General features: G+C 42.8%; 1 protein-coding gene across 8 annotated transcripts in view; it reads right to left on the bottom strand.

Moving 5' to 3' along the window:
• FMNL2 (formin like 2) overlaps positions 1–14869 on the bottom strand; it is a 303487-nt gene that overhangs the window by 210011 nt on the left and 78607 nt on the right. The window lies entirely within an intron of this gene.

Genomic DNA, 14869 nt, shown 5'->3' on the forward strand with positions numbered 1-14869 from the left:
ACTAGAATTGCACAGCAACTTGGGGAGGACATAATTACCAATTTAGTTTGTTGAGTTATTTCTCATTTCTCCCACCCCCTGATGATTCACCTAGCTGTATCACTCATTCCCAATAAAAGAAAAAGAGTGGAAAACCTATACTCTAGAAATCTCACCTCATTTCACCATTTTTATGGATACAGAATGTACCATCACGTTAGGTTTTTGTTTTTTTTTTTTTTTTAAACCATTTCTATTTGGGCTCTTTGAGGTTCTACCTAATAGCAGCTTACATTCCACCAACTGGTAGAGAAAACTATCTTTTCAAAAATAGTAACTCAGGTACCACATATGACACATCCTAAGCCCGAAGGATGGAACAGAAAAAGATGCCCAGGTGTAACCAATATGGGATATCTAAATATAATCACCTTGGCTGGAGGCAGAACTTAAACCAAATTCCAACAGGTTTTTATATAACTGATCCCACTGATCCTTAAACAGTATATGAGGAGAGTACAGTGAACAGTGGGTATGTACAGGTACCTAAGAAATCTGGGCCAGAGGATTCCAGAGCCTCCAGAGACATTAAACGTCAGAACACCTTCTAGACCGTACCTCTGATCTTCTCTCTACTCGTGACTCTAACAAATACTCCGAACCTCCTTAGCCACAAACCATGTCATCTCGATACTGAGGGGTAGAGCCCACTCAGCATTACTGAGCATGTGGTTTGTGGACTCTAGACGAGAAAAAAACACACGGTGCCCTGTTCTGAGGGACCGTCCCAGGGATTGGTATCACATTAATGCTAATCCTGCACCTGGTCTGGCCAAAGAATTCCCACCCTCATTCAGGCCCTGGAGCTCTGAATAGGCAGCTTATGTTTTCCCAAAGTGGCATGAATAATCAAAAGAGCTAAGCCTACCTAGCCAATTATGGCCAAAAACAAACAATCGGCTACCTAAAGCCAACCTCCAGCCCACTGGGGCAAGCAGGAGGAGGGTTAACAAGCCTTCTCTGTTCTGCCGGGGCCCTCCAGGTTTTGTGGGAAGGTCCCGCCGTCACCAAGGTGCCACCTAAGCACTGCACACAAATTAAAATCAAAGGCCAGCTAGGACCCAGATTATGTCCAAGTTAAGGAAGCACTCGAGCTCCTGTGTACTGGGTAAGATGCAAGAGATCAAATATTTATTTCTTATAATATACCTAGTTCAATTCAAGGGGATTAAAATCTCAAATTCAGATTCAGCTCCAACTAGAAACACAAACCCCAAACATGCAGTTTTCAAAGAGCTACCAGATCACATATAATCCTAATGCCTCCATCCACCCACAGCCCCTGGCATTTGTAAATTTTAAACGAGACTGATCTAATGTGGAAATTCACTGTGCATACTTCCCTGCTATACAACACAGTCTGCACAAAATTTACATAACTGACTCTTTCCCTTCCCTGCTGCTCTAGGTCAGAGTGTACTTGTGTTCATGGCTACTATGCTAATTACTAGTCAACCTCCAACAGTTTGAAGAGCACTTCCAAAAAATTCAATGGAATAATTATAGTTAAATTTCCTACTACTCAGTGGTGCCATAGCCAGCCAACTTCTCCCTCATAAATGTCCTTCTGTTTCTACTCAAAATGGGCTTTCTCCTTACATGACATTAATAGTACCAGTTTCCTTCTATCACGTTAGTAATAATTCATTGTCTAGCCTTACGTTTGAGATTTTCAAAGCTAAGAGAAAGTAGGGTGGGACACAAATTTTCTCCAGACTGCATCAGACTAATTTTCCCCCACTGCTGTCTATACAGATTTTTCTTTAGAAGGGTAGGGCCAATAACGGGGACAGGCTAGAAGAATACAGTAAGGAGGGAAGCGAAATGCTGAGCTGGCTCTCTCTACTACGCTCTGATGTTAACAGTCAGAGCCAATCTAACGTGGTGACGTGTCTTCCTGAAGTCTCTTAGGCCATTATTTTCCTCAACAACCCCAATTACTTTTTCCAATGTTTCCTTTCATCTTGCAACCAAATTCCCAGGAACATTCAACTTCATGGTCAAACCAACCTGGATATCCTTATTACACCACAGTAAGAGTCAACTCACTACAGAAGACAAGACTTCCCATTCTCAAGCTAACCCCGCAGCCTGGTCGTGGGAAGAAAAGAGAGGTGGGGTTTATTTTTTCTCCTCCACAATTACTAACCAATGTTAGGTCTTTTGGGCAATGAACATATGTTAACCTGTATGACTTCTCCCAACAGTGACTTGTCACAAACAAAACCATGCCACTTCTTCAAGACAACCTGCATTCTCTGTTTGTTACAATAGCTTAAAAGCTCCAAACGCAATGAATTATACAACAGATAAAGAAGCTAATAAAATTATTCACATGATCCTCTTTCTCATTCTCTGCTTGGCAGCACATAACTTCCCTTTCCTTCATTAGTTCCAGAGCCTTCTGTCCGTGAATATAGAGATTTAAGAATGACCTCTTACAACAGGAAATTAAGTGACTTACCATTGATCAAGCACCTGTTAGGTCCACGATCAGTCATGGGCTGTGTATATACAGGACCTCATTAAAAGCTAACAGCTCTGTGAGGTAAGCTCTGCTCACATACAGCAGAAGTAGAACTCAAACCCAGGACTGCCTGATAACTGGAATCAAAGCCTGAAAACTTCTTTCAAAGCTAACCCTCAGTGCAAGTATGCCACAGGATTCAAACAATCCTGGAGCACTCTCCAGGTCTGTCTTACTCACCTTCAAATTTGTTATAGTCCCAAGAAAAGCTACTCTATTTAAACCTCAGAAGGAACATCCAAAGCAAAGTTTACTTAAGACAACAAAAGATCTCCTTGTGATGGCCTGGTAGTCCACCCTCACAAGAAATTTGCCTTTCTCCAGGCTAAAGGTCACCCAAGGTACAAATTTAGAGCTTTGAACAGCCATCTGCTGATGCATCTGGAAAACAAAGGGAGGAGACAGGAAAGGACAGGAGGCAGCCAAGTCCCTTCAGATGTCTCACTGAGCTGTGTGCTTATTTCCCGGTGCATCCTTAGAACAAGACTGTAAATTAACGTGGTTGTGTCAGACCTTAAGAAAACTGGCATGATTCTCTCATGATGCTTCCGCTCCACTTTGAATTATTGCAAAATCAGAAAATGATTGAATCATGATGTCAAGCTTTAACATGCTCAATCAACACAGGCAATACCAGAACGCAAGTAAAGTGGAGATGAAGATGGATTCATCTGAAGCTCTTTAAAAAATTCAACCACTGGTCCCAATTCATGAGAGAAAACCACACAGTCAGCATACGAGTACCCCACTTTCCTTATACACAGATATTAGCCAAATGCTGATAACAAACAATAGCACAAACCGTATTTCATCAAGTTTCATACAGAGAGTGAGAGAATCTTGTCTCAAAAATAGAACGCTGCTCAGATTGAAAATGTTCAGATTTAATCTTAAAACAAACACATGGCACATTCATTTCTCTTACTTAGCCAAAGAACTGCACGTTCTGCAGAATTCTAACACAAATTATGGCACCTGAAACTAAAAATGGTACATCTGGTGTTTAAATGACTAAGTCAAAATCACAATGGTTTCAAAAACATGTTGCTCGCTCACTTCCTGACAGCTAGAATGGAGTATGTTTCATCCCATACTATGATCCATAAAGAAATTAATCTTTCTCCACTTGTTGAAAAGTGGAGCCTCTTAGATTAACTGTGCACATGGAGTAAATTGGTAGACAAAACACATTTTAGACTTTCAGTTACTAAGACACTGATAAGTAATCCTAGATTAACTCAATTCCTCTTAAGTCTAGTTTTCAGTGTTTTCACACCAATATCTCAATTGAATCTTACAGTGAGCCTATGAGGGGAGGTTCCCTCCTCCATTTTTGGATGAAGCCAGCAGAGAACTACTATTCAAGAAGATCATTTAAAGCAGTAGGTTTCTAAAGGTGTTATTTTTTCTTCATATGATAAAGAAAATAACAACTGAGCTTAAAAGAAGCATTATTTTCCAGATCCCTGCAGAAAGCAGCAAAACACCAGCTGAGCACTTAGCCCAAAAGTCACTCTGCCCTTTGTAAAGCAAAACACAATCATTCAAAACAGGGGCAAGGCAGTCTCAGAAATGCACTTTTAACCATGAGAAAAGAAAAAGTAAGGTGTTATAATTTCAGGATTTGCTGAAATAAATCCTGAATAAATTCCAAATCAACACTTTAAAGAAAAATAAGGGATTAACAGAGGCAAAAGTAGGTACATACACTTTGACTTGCCGACTTGCCATGCAGTGTCCATGTCTTCAGCCGACCCCACAGAGCTGGGCTCTATGCCGTCTAAATGACTTGAGTAAAACACATTCAGCACAATGTTCATTTAGCCCTAACAGAACATTAGTAAGAAGAAAGAGGCTGAGCACACACTGAGTGCACACCGGCAAAGGGGGGCCATTCACAAAGAAACAAAGACGCACATGGCCCAGAGATCGAAAGCAGACTAACGGGAGAACACATTTCCTAAACTCAGTCATATTACAATCTCTCAACTTCCACATGGAAAATGAACACCATTTCACTCTGCAGGTAAGAGGAAAACTGTTTGATTAAACTAGCATTATAAAAATCCCAAAGTAACCAACTGCTCAGAGTACCCATCTGCTGCTACATTTTTTTTTCAATGAATTGTCACAGGCATTTTGTTGTTTCTTTATTAGAGAGACAGAGAGAGTCCAAGAGCGCACACGGGGGGGGGGGGGGGGGGGGGAGGGGAAGAGGGAGGATGGTAAGCAGGCTCCAAGCCCAGCGCAGAGCCTGATGTGGGGCTCCATCTCACGACCCTGAGATCATGACCTGAGCCGAAATCAAGAGTCGGACATTTAACTGACTGAGCCACCCAGGTGCCCCTGGTGCCACATTTTTTTTTATTTTTAAGTTCAAGACAAACAGGCAGATGCAGGAAATGCATGGAATTATTGAGCTGAATGAAAAAGATGGAGGGGCGCCTGACTGGCACAGTTGGTAGAGCATGGGACTCTTTATCTCAGGGTCATGAGTTCAAGCCCCACGTAGGGTGCAGAGATTACTTAAAAATAAAATTAAAAAAAAAAAAAGATGGAGACTATTTAGTCCAAAAATCTTCATTTCACAGAGAAGAAAACTTTGGCATAGAAATTTCAACCTGTTTAATATAACATTCACACCCTCGGGAGCAAGAACACGTTTTTGTTTTTGTTTTTTAGATTTTATTTATTTATTTGACAGAGAGAGACACAGCGAGAGAGGGAACAAAAGCAGGGGGAGTGAGAGAGGGAGAAGCAGGCTTCCCGCGGAGCAGGGAGCCCGATGCGGGGCTCGATCCCAGGACTCTGCGATCATGACCTGAGCCGAAGGCAGTCGCTTAACCAACTGAGCCACCCAGGCGCCCCAAGAACAGGTCTTGGATTCCCACCATTCTGCGTCAATGCAGACACAAATCTGACAAGATGAAGTCCTAAAAACCTTGATGTTAAAAGTGAAAGAATTCCACCAAAAGTGAAGGCAGCCTGAAGATGGGTATTACAAAGATCATTAGAAGGGACAGAAATAAGGGAAGTGGACCATTTAAGGGATGTGTTAAGCACCAACCATACTAATTGGGAAGCCATGCTTTACTGCCAGCTAGCAATAACTGGCAAATGGAAATATGAAGCTTTTAGTCTTTTGTTTGTCCCTTCAAATTTCAATAAAGTCGCTATATCTCTCTGAAAGGGTGTAGGGAAGAAAAATGAATCGCTTACAAGCAGGACACTATTGCCAATTCATGCTCCAATTCTCATAGTAGGCCCCGAACAGACTCCGGTACGGGAGCAGGAGTTCACAGGCAATTTAAGGCAGGGCATCATCAGCTCAAGAGGGAACAACCCCACGTGGGCACATCTGGATGTACACTGCACACAGCCATAGGCTTTAAGCATTTTCACGCAAAAGTGGTAAGTAAATCTCCAGACAGACCAGAAAAATAGCATCGGACATTGCACTAGAAGGGTGTATGGCATGCTGTAAGAACTAGAAACACTTTCTATCCCACAACTTGAATTACTGCCATCCAAAGTCACTAATGATTTACGAGCAATAAGCACATTACAGAATTATAAAACACAACTTAGTTAAAACACAAGGTTTTCTATAAACTCTTGCTTCCAAGTACTAGAAATTTCTCCTCTTCACAACACACTGTATAGTAGTCCCCTAAAAAAGAAAAATGGTATCATTTCAGAAAAGATCTGAAAAGAGGCTTTGCAGAGTTGGCATCTGCTGTATACTCAATGCATCTGGCGTGAAAGGAAAAGGCTCTTGAATTATAGAGACGGGATTACTTAGAAGATACAACAAGAAATCAAATGGAAAATATATTACAAATGAAAAGAAAAACACTGCAGCAATAAGGCCTATTTCTGTGGCATGTTAAGCTTCAAACCGTAATAGATTACTACAGCTGCCCCTTTGCTTCCATGATAAATTTATACACAAAGTAATTGTGAATTGTGATCTGCTTACTTTCTGTCCCTCACTCATATAAACCATGAACTTCTATAACAGCAGGAACCAGGCCTCTGATTTACTATGGTCTTTGCGATCACTGAACACAGAACCTAACACGCAGGAATCACTTAAAACATTTTTGGAATGAACATTTTACCAAACAACTGGCAAACATTTTCCCAATTTGATAAAATGCCAAGTTGGCAAGAACAGGGGGAAAACAAGTACTCTCACACACCGGTAGTAATGTAAATCAGGACCTCTTAAGGAGTCATTTGGCCATATGGCAATACAGTAAGACCCTTTAAAAACAAAGGCCAAGTTTCCATTTTTCACTATTTCACTATTAAGTGAAAAAGACAAGAGACAGCGCAGTACATTCAGTGTAATCCTACTTGGTTTAGCTTTGAAGGCAATGGGTCCTTACTCTGTGTAGAGACAGCAAGCTCAATATGGCCAGGGAGTGCACACTACACAAGGCCACGGGGGGTCATCCACAGTGTGACCTACATGCAACCCACATATCCGATCTCAGGGGCCCTGTTTGAAGACATAACCAAATTCTGGAAGGAGTGACAAAAGCACAGAGATTACTCAGAATGGTTATACTGGGGAATGGAACGGACATTCTAAAAACATGTGAAAAGGGTAGAAGTCTTACTTTTCACTTCTACCCTTTCCATGTATTTTCACTTCTACCCTTTCCATGTATTTTCACTTCATGCATTACTTTGAAAGTTTTCATCTCCTTTTTAGGAGGGATTTTATTTATTTATTTGACAGGGAGCGAGAGAGCACAGCAGGGGGAGCAGGGGGGAGGGGCAGAGGGAGAAGGAGAAGCAGGCTCCCCGCTGAGCGGGGAGCCCTATGTGGGGCTCGATCCCAGAACCTGGAGATCATGACCCGAGCTGAAGGCAGACGCTTAACTAACTGAGCCACCCAGGCGCCCCTAGGAGGGATGTTCTGTTGCTGGAAGGAAGGAAAGAAGGGAGGGAGGGAAAGAGGGATATATAAGGTAAAACAACAAATGATTTTAAACTAACTTTTCCCTGCTTGTCTTTACTCTTCTGCATAATACATTTTAGGAGTCAGTGGTCAGAGCACTGGTTTTCATTTTATGCTTATTTGGGGCCTAATCAGGATTTCCTCTTCCCACGCATTGCAACATCAGACTGGGAGAAACAAACCAGGTTGGCACGATGCCCCCCTACAGGGCAGGAACGCATCCCCGGAGGGATCTGGAACGCGCAACAGCAGGTCCGCCATCAAACAGGCACCTGCCCCAGGAAGCCAGCATGCACAGTGCGCCCACCCTGGATGCTGGGAGTGCTGGACTTTTGTTTCCTCACATGGCTCAGTTGTGTTTAAGCATCTACTGTTCTTACAAATACCTTCTAGTTTTCTTAAGAGTTATCTAAATGAACAGGTGATGAACTCGACCTTTAAGTATATTTCCTTAGGATAGTTCAAACTGACAATTGCAATAGGCTACACACAGCCTTTCTGAAACTCTCAAGTAGGGAGCATATGTAAAATACATCATTGCTCTTCAGCCTCTTCGTGTTTTCTAAGAAAGATACACCTCAGCCTCAGCTGCCCATCAGAATCATCTGGGGAGCTTTAAAAAAAAACTCCCAATACCCGCATCCCATACCTCAGACCAATGAAATCAGAACCACTGCATTTCCATGGATGATCGCAGAACACGCTTCGGGCAGGGAATGTATTCATCCAGTTATTTGAGGAATTATACAAACAATTCTTGAGCACTCAGAGGGTACAGGAACACTGCCCTTGGAGCGAAATGTGAATAAAACCAGTGATACGAGATACTGAAAGGGCTGCTTATCTGTGTCTCTTTCCAGTAGCTCTCTGTGCCACCAGCAGCACTAAAGAAGGTCTAATAAACACACAAGCACCCTGCTTACACTTGCTAGAGCAGTTATGACACCTGATTGCCGACCTGCTTGTTTGTGCACCAGTACCCGCCTGACACCTCCAGCTCAGCTGGTGGGCATTTCAGCCACAGACAGCTATGCAAAGAAATATCCCATGACTCACACAGCTCAAGGTCCACTGTGGCCTCAGACGCCCTGAACTTCTCTTCCTTCCTCCCTACCTCCCATCTCCATTTATTCAGAGGCCAGAAATCTTCAATAATTTTCCATGGTGGCAATGAGGTAGATAAAAAACACCTTCATCATCCCGGAAACGACAGGCCCCTACCATAAAACTTCCATAATGTATAACCAAATGCTAACTGAGGCTATGTCCAACCTGTGAAGTCAGAATCTCCTCCAACAAAACAGTGCTAAGAAGCCTGGCAACCCTCTCTGTATTCTAGTCAAAGATCACACAGTTTGTTTCTTGGAATGCTCCTTCCAGAGAGATGGGGCGGGACAGAGCATCACATGGAAACTGCCAAGAAATACTCACTGGAAACATATGGAAAACCACAAAGGGCCCTGCCTAGACTTACTTGCGCCTAAGCAGGGATTCATATCTCTTTCCAATTTTACAGACCCCACCTAATGAGAACTCCATTCAAGATGTGATGGGTGGGGGAGGGGGATGTTTCAGAATAAAACACCTGGTATCAATGTGACTGTTAAACTCTAATTGGTTCTGGCATGTTAGGAGAGAGCACTTTTGTTATTTTACTTCAATATTTTAACGCAGGAGTATAATTAGTACTAATATAAGGATTCCTGATCATTCACTGTTCAGTTTTGGTTTTTGTCTGGAAATTAAGCCAAGGAACTTAAGAGTTGTCAGAAAAATATGTAATAAATAAAATTTTTACAGAACTGTCATTTGTAGAGATTTTACCAACATCTCCGACATGTGTACTGGGAATCCGTAAGTCCAACTTCACGTTAATCAGCACAGAACAGGGGGAGACTGTGCAGTTGCTTGATCCCCAGCGGCTCTGTCTCCAATCCCACCGCTGACGCAGCACATTGCACATTTACCCAGGAAGTAAGATCGCACAGGCCTGGGTCCTTGGCTTTATAGCAAGGCTCCATATTGGGTTTTCAGGATGAAGCAGCAGCAGAAAATTAAGTAGGAAAATGGACTGCTCATCTCGTCTAACCCCTCACTGGACTTTGTAAAACAGACCAAACCATTCTAGGCTTCAATGCCTACATAGATAGGTCAAATGAGCAGGTTGTGCTTGATTTGCTTACAGCTTCTTTCAGCTTCAAAACCTCTTCTAATTTACAACTAGGAAAAAGAAAAAAAAAAAAAAAGACACCTGAAAGGTTGAAAGTGAATAAAAATTAGAGACTCGAGCACTGCCACCAACATGTCTTTGATCAACATTCCCTGTGGGTGTCTGACAGATGTGTGTTATACCAAATGCTGCAGGAGACAAAAAGGAATGGTCAGACTCCTGACCTCTACAAATTTGGGAAGATATTTAACAAATGTAAATGATGTTCATACATGTATGTAAAGCAGTTAGGTTATAGAGCAATGCAGTGTGAGAACATGTGACAGAGTGAGTTGTATACACAGAAAGGTAGGTCGGTGAGAATCAAGAAGTAGAAAAGGCAGTGAATGGTCTGCGATAGGAACGTGGCAGGAGGAAGTAATTACGGGACTACTAAATACCAAAAACTATAATCAGCGCTTTAGTTTCATTTAATTTAAACCACGCATCAATCCATGAGGTACCTAACACCACTGTACAAGTAAGAACATGAGGGCTCTTCACATTCAATGGCATGACCATGACTGTGTGTCTCACAAAGCTAAGGAAGGTCCACCCAAAGAAAGTGGGAGTTGAATTTCAGCCTATATATTGGCCTTTTGTGCTCCTGGAAACAGCACCTATGTAGGGACAAATGCTAAGAAAGTCTCTTAAACTGAGCACCTGATCCATTCTATTTGCCAAAGAATGTCCCTAAATAAATGACAGACAAAAACTTAATTGCATTCATGGGCAAAAACAAAAGGTCAAAGCCTGGAGCCTCAGCCCTGCATCCCCAACAAAGCTACCCATCGCCCAATCCACATCACCTCGGAAAAGAGGTCATCTTTCGTGCTTCTGAATCCTCCCTCTTCTGGCTCCCCAAGTTCAGTTCTGCTGCTCCATGGGTCAAGCCAAGACTTAGAAACAAACCCTCTGAGAGCAACAAGGCAAGCAGAGGGCCAATCATCCCCATCCTTTCTTTCCAGACAGGGAAGGCTCAGAAAGGTTGACAGTCCTGACTCCAAAGCCACACTGCCACTGAGCCAATACCATGGCATCCTACCCCTGAGCAGAGGCTACACAAACAAGAGCAAAGGGCCAGGCACCAAGTCAGGTGATCCTCGGTTACTTAATCGCCACAAGTAACATGTGGCTAAGCCTGACACCTAGTCCAGGACTCCAACAGAAAGCAGATGAATGCGAGACAGAGAAGCTACATCATCAACTCATTTGACGGGGGAAAATGCTTTTGTTACATTTCATGTCTTCTCAGCATCTACCACTCAACAAAAGTGCCCAAAACCTGTTGCTGTTGTTTAATTTATAAAACTAAGCAATATAAATTATTAAAGGAATGCGTTCTCATTTGTCTCAGTCAGTATAGATCTTATGTCCAAATTTTGCTTTTAAAGTCTGTATTCCAAGACAAATCCACACAAGCTAATGCAAGAAAGAAAAAAGCAGTGGGGTTTCAAGTTCAGCAATTTTCCAATTTTTCATACATCAGAACAGTTCTGACAGATTGCCCTGCATTCCACATACTGTCAGATTCCCTCTTGGGCATCTTCCTGTGATCTTTAATAAGTTCAGATGCCTTCAACTGGATGAAAATCTGCCAGAAGCAAGATAAGGGCCATAACCTGGCAGAATAAAAAGAACCCCCCCCCAAAAAAAGCCAGTGTATTTGAAACAAGCAAATAAATCAATTACTGAATCCCACATAAATTAATCATGAAGAGTCAAGTTTCCCTCCCACCAAATCCACTAATCAACTGATATTCACTAAATATAAATGTGAACACATATCCAGCATGGGGGAGGTCCTCCTCATTTATACTACCTCAATATTTCTACAGCTTTCCTGCACCCTAAGGACAGAAAGGAATAATAAGCAAAAAGCAGAGTGGCAATTTTCCCCTTGGAGGCTATGATGGAATTACTATCATGGCTGGCATTTTCCAGATTCCCCATTTCCAAAGAAAGTTTTGGTGGACAGCTAACCTCAAACACTGTACCATCCTTATGGCCTTGCCTCCCCAGAATTCTAGTGCCCTGAGAGAACAAGAGACTATCTCCCTAAAAAACTAATGATGTAATATATGGTGATTAACATAACAATAAAAAATTAAAAAAAAAAAGAGACTATCTCCCTAAACAGAGACAAGGTCCCAGGCTTCAAAGCAAACAAGGTTAATGGGCAGACCCCCAAAAGCCATAATACAACCATGTGCAAGACAAAAAGAACGGGGCCGGGCTAAGGACAGGACACAGGGCAATGAACTGGGCCGTTCCTGTTACAGATCATTCCAGGCCAGGCTTCCCAGATCCTTGCGAAGGATCTTTGGACCAGAACAGAGCTCCCACCCTCTCCCTCCACAACATACACCTCTCTCAGGTAAGGGACCTCTAGCCTAACACTCTAGCTCTTTGGTGTCCAGTATATAAACCAAAGTATGTCCATGAAAGCATGTTCTGCTTCCTAGAATTCCCAGGCAAAAGGGAAAGTAAACGGAACTCTGAAGGCTGGATGACAGGTTAAGTGCTGTGCAGACCACCAGGATGGACTTTTTGTATTTTTTTTTTAAAGATTTTATTTATTTATTTGACAGAGACACAGCAAGAGAAGGAACACAAGCAGGGGGAGTGGGAGAGGGAGAAGCAGGCTTCCCGCCCGGCAGGGAGCCCGATGCCCTACGGGGCTCGATCCCAGGACCCTGGGATCATGACCTGAGCCAAAGGCAGACGCTTAATGACCGAGCCAGTCAGGCACCCCATGTATGGACTTAATCAGACCTTATTTAAGACTTTACTAAGGCATCTGAGAGCAGGGGGCCTGACTCCAGGCTCTGACTTTTTCCTGCAGAGTACTAGCTTACTCCTTGGACTCCTTCCATACCTCTGGCTAACTACTGCTTCCTCTACTCTTTCCAGTTCCTTTGGGTGCTTTACAACACTTAGAGTGACACATTCTGATTCCTGAGCCCACCATTCCGAGCACTGCGACACCACCGGTCAGGACGTTTAACTTCCCTGTACCTGTTTTCTCATCTGCAAATATAAATACTAAGAGTACCTATCCCAAAGGCTGTTAGGAGAAATCAATGAATTAAATGAGTGAATCTTCACAAAGCACTTAGAACAGTGCCTGACGTGGTGAACACTGTATTAAATGTTTGATAAAATTAAAACATTACATTTTTTAAAGCGGTCTCTTCCTCTTCACAATCAGCTAAAAAACCTGACAGCAAATCAGAGGCTAATGCCATAGACGACAACTTAAAGATTGGGACAAACAGAGCGAAGTTTCTTTGGGGGGGGGGGGGGCAACAGAAATGTTCTAAAATTAGACTGTGGTGATGGTGGCACAATTCTGTAAATCTATTAAAAAAGCATTGACACGTGAATATGAGTTGTGGCATAAATAATACCTCCATAAAATATTTTAAAAAATGAATTGAGACAACCACCTAAAACCTAACTAAATCAATTATGTAGTCACAACAATGAAAATCAATATTTGAAGCAAGGTCGGGGTGAGAATCTAGGACGCAAGCCCCTCCTCCTGGTGCATCTTCCCAGGGCATCATAAATACATGTGATTTCCTCACCCTGGGTATCCATGACTTAAATAACTGGCAAAACAGGGGAGCAAGAGAATCCCTAGGAAGCTTTTGGCTTCTGGGAAGAATGTTTCATACAGGTACAGAACAACTTAAGCACCTGTGACTAAGAAAACATGCCTCGACAAGAAAGTACTTTCCCTGAATTTAAGCCTATTCCCCTAAACATGGAAAGCAGCACAGCATAACTTAACCAGCTCAGGATTTCTGAGGTTTGCAAGGCAAATGTGATTTCAAAGCCAACCTGCATGGCCTAGAACGGCTTCGTCAGACCTATCCAAGCCAGTTTCCCCATCAGTAAAACCACCCATCTTGTAGGTATTACCAAGGAATGGAGACTGTAAGGGTCAAGCACCTAGCGTCTGGCACACGGTAGATGCTCCAACACAGTAGCACAGTATTAGCAATTACATTATAATTCTGTTCAAACACAATAAAATGTAAGCAAAGATATCACAGTGCAGACTAACACGGCAACTCATAAACCTCTTCATTTATCCAGTCACACGATTCCTACAACATCAATCCCTTATACTATCTTCTCTGTATGGCACTTTACTCAGTACAACAGGAAAGCATGCTCTGACAACAGAATTGAGTCCTCTTGCATTTCTAGAAGTTTCTTGAATTCAGGGTCCTTGGATAAGCATTTGGGGGAAACCCTATGAGGAAGAGTCGAGGGAGTCTGCACATACCACCTATTTACTCTTGGCCGTGTTTGCAGGTTTCACAAACCGAGTGGCTCCTCCTACATGCAGGGGTGGTGGGTGGACACTACATTTCAGAATCGCGCCCAAGTTTCCCAGACACCTTAGCAAGGACCTGCATCCTTAACCTTGTCCAGAAAAAAGGAGGAGAACTCATCTGTTCCCTATCTGAAGTACCTCACATTACTGGCTTTGGGATTAGGCAAACCACCAGAAGGTCTGTAATACGCCCATCATTTATTTTTCAAATTCTGAAGTCGTTTGTTCAATTCTGATGTCTTCAGAGCCAAAGACTTCCATGGGAGCTTTGTATCCCCTGATAAGAGAATCCCAAGGAATTGCCCAAAGAGGAAATGAGTTGAGGACAGGACAGGCCAGAGGAGTTACTCTTTCGTTTCAGTTTTACTATTTGACCTACTAGTAACAACGCTTACAATATTCTACCATTCCAAAATGTTCCCACCTATGTGATGCATCCACCCACTGCTGACAAATCTGGCAGAACCACTGATCATCTGTGTTTGCAGATTTCACGAACAACAGGCAAACCCAAGTCTGGAACCCAGGTCTCCTATTGCTAGTCTTGGGCTCGTTGGGCCTCTCCAGCTGAGATGCAGGGTAGAACCTGGTCAAGTTCCTTCCACCAGGGGGTTTCTAAGTATCTTTACAGAGGCACTGTCATCAAGGAGGCCACCCCCTGCAACCCCACCGTGGAGCTAAATTCCACAGACATGAATCAAGTCCCTCGGGTCCATTCCATTCACTCCTCTCTCTGCTCTCGTCTGCAAATCTCAACCCAGTCAACTGGAATGACTA

Source organism: Callorhinus ursinus, unplaced genomic scaffold (assembly GCF_003265705.2).
Source record: "Callorhinus ursinus isolate GAN/ISIS: 27379988/994484 unplaced genomic scaffold, GSC_fseal_2.0 scaffold2, whole genome shotgun sequence".
NCBI lineage: Eukaryota > Metazoa > Chordata > Mammalia > Carnivora > Otariidae > Callorhinus > Callorhinus ursinus.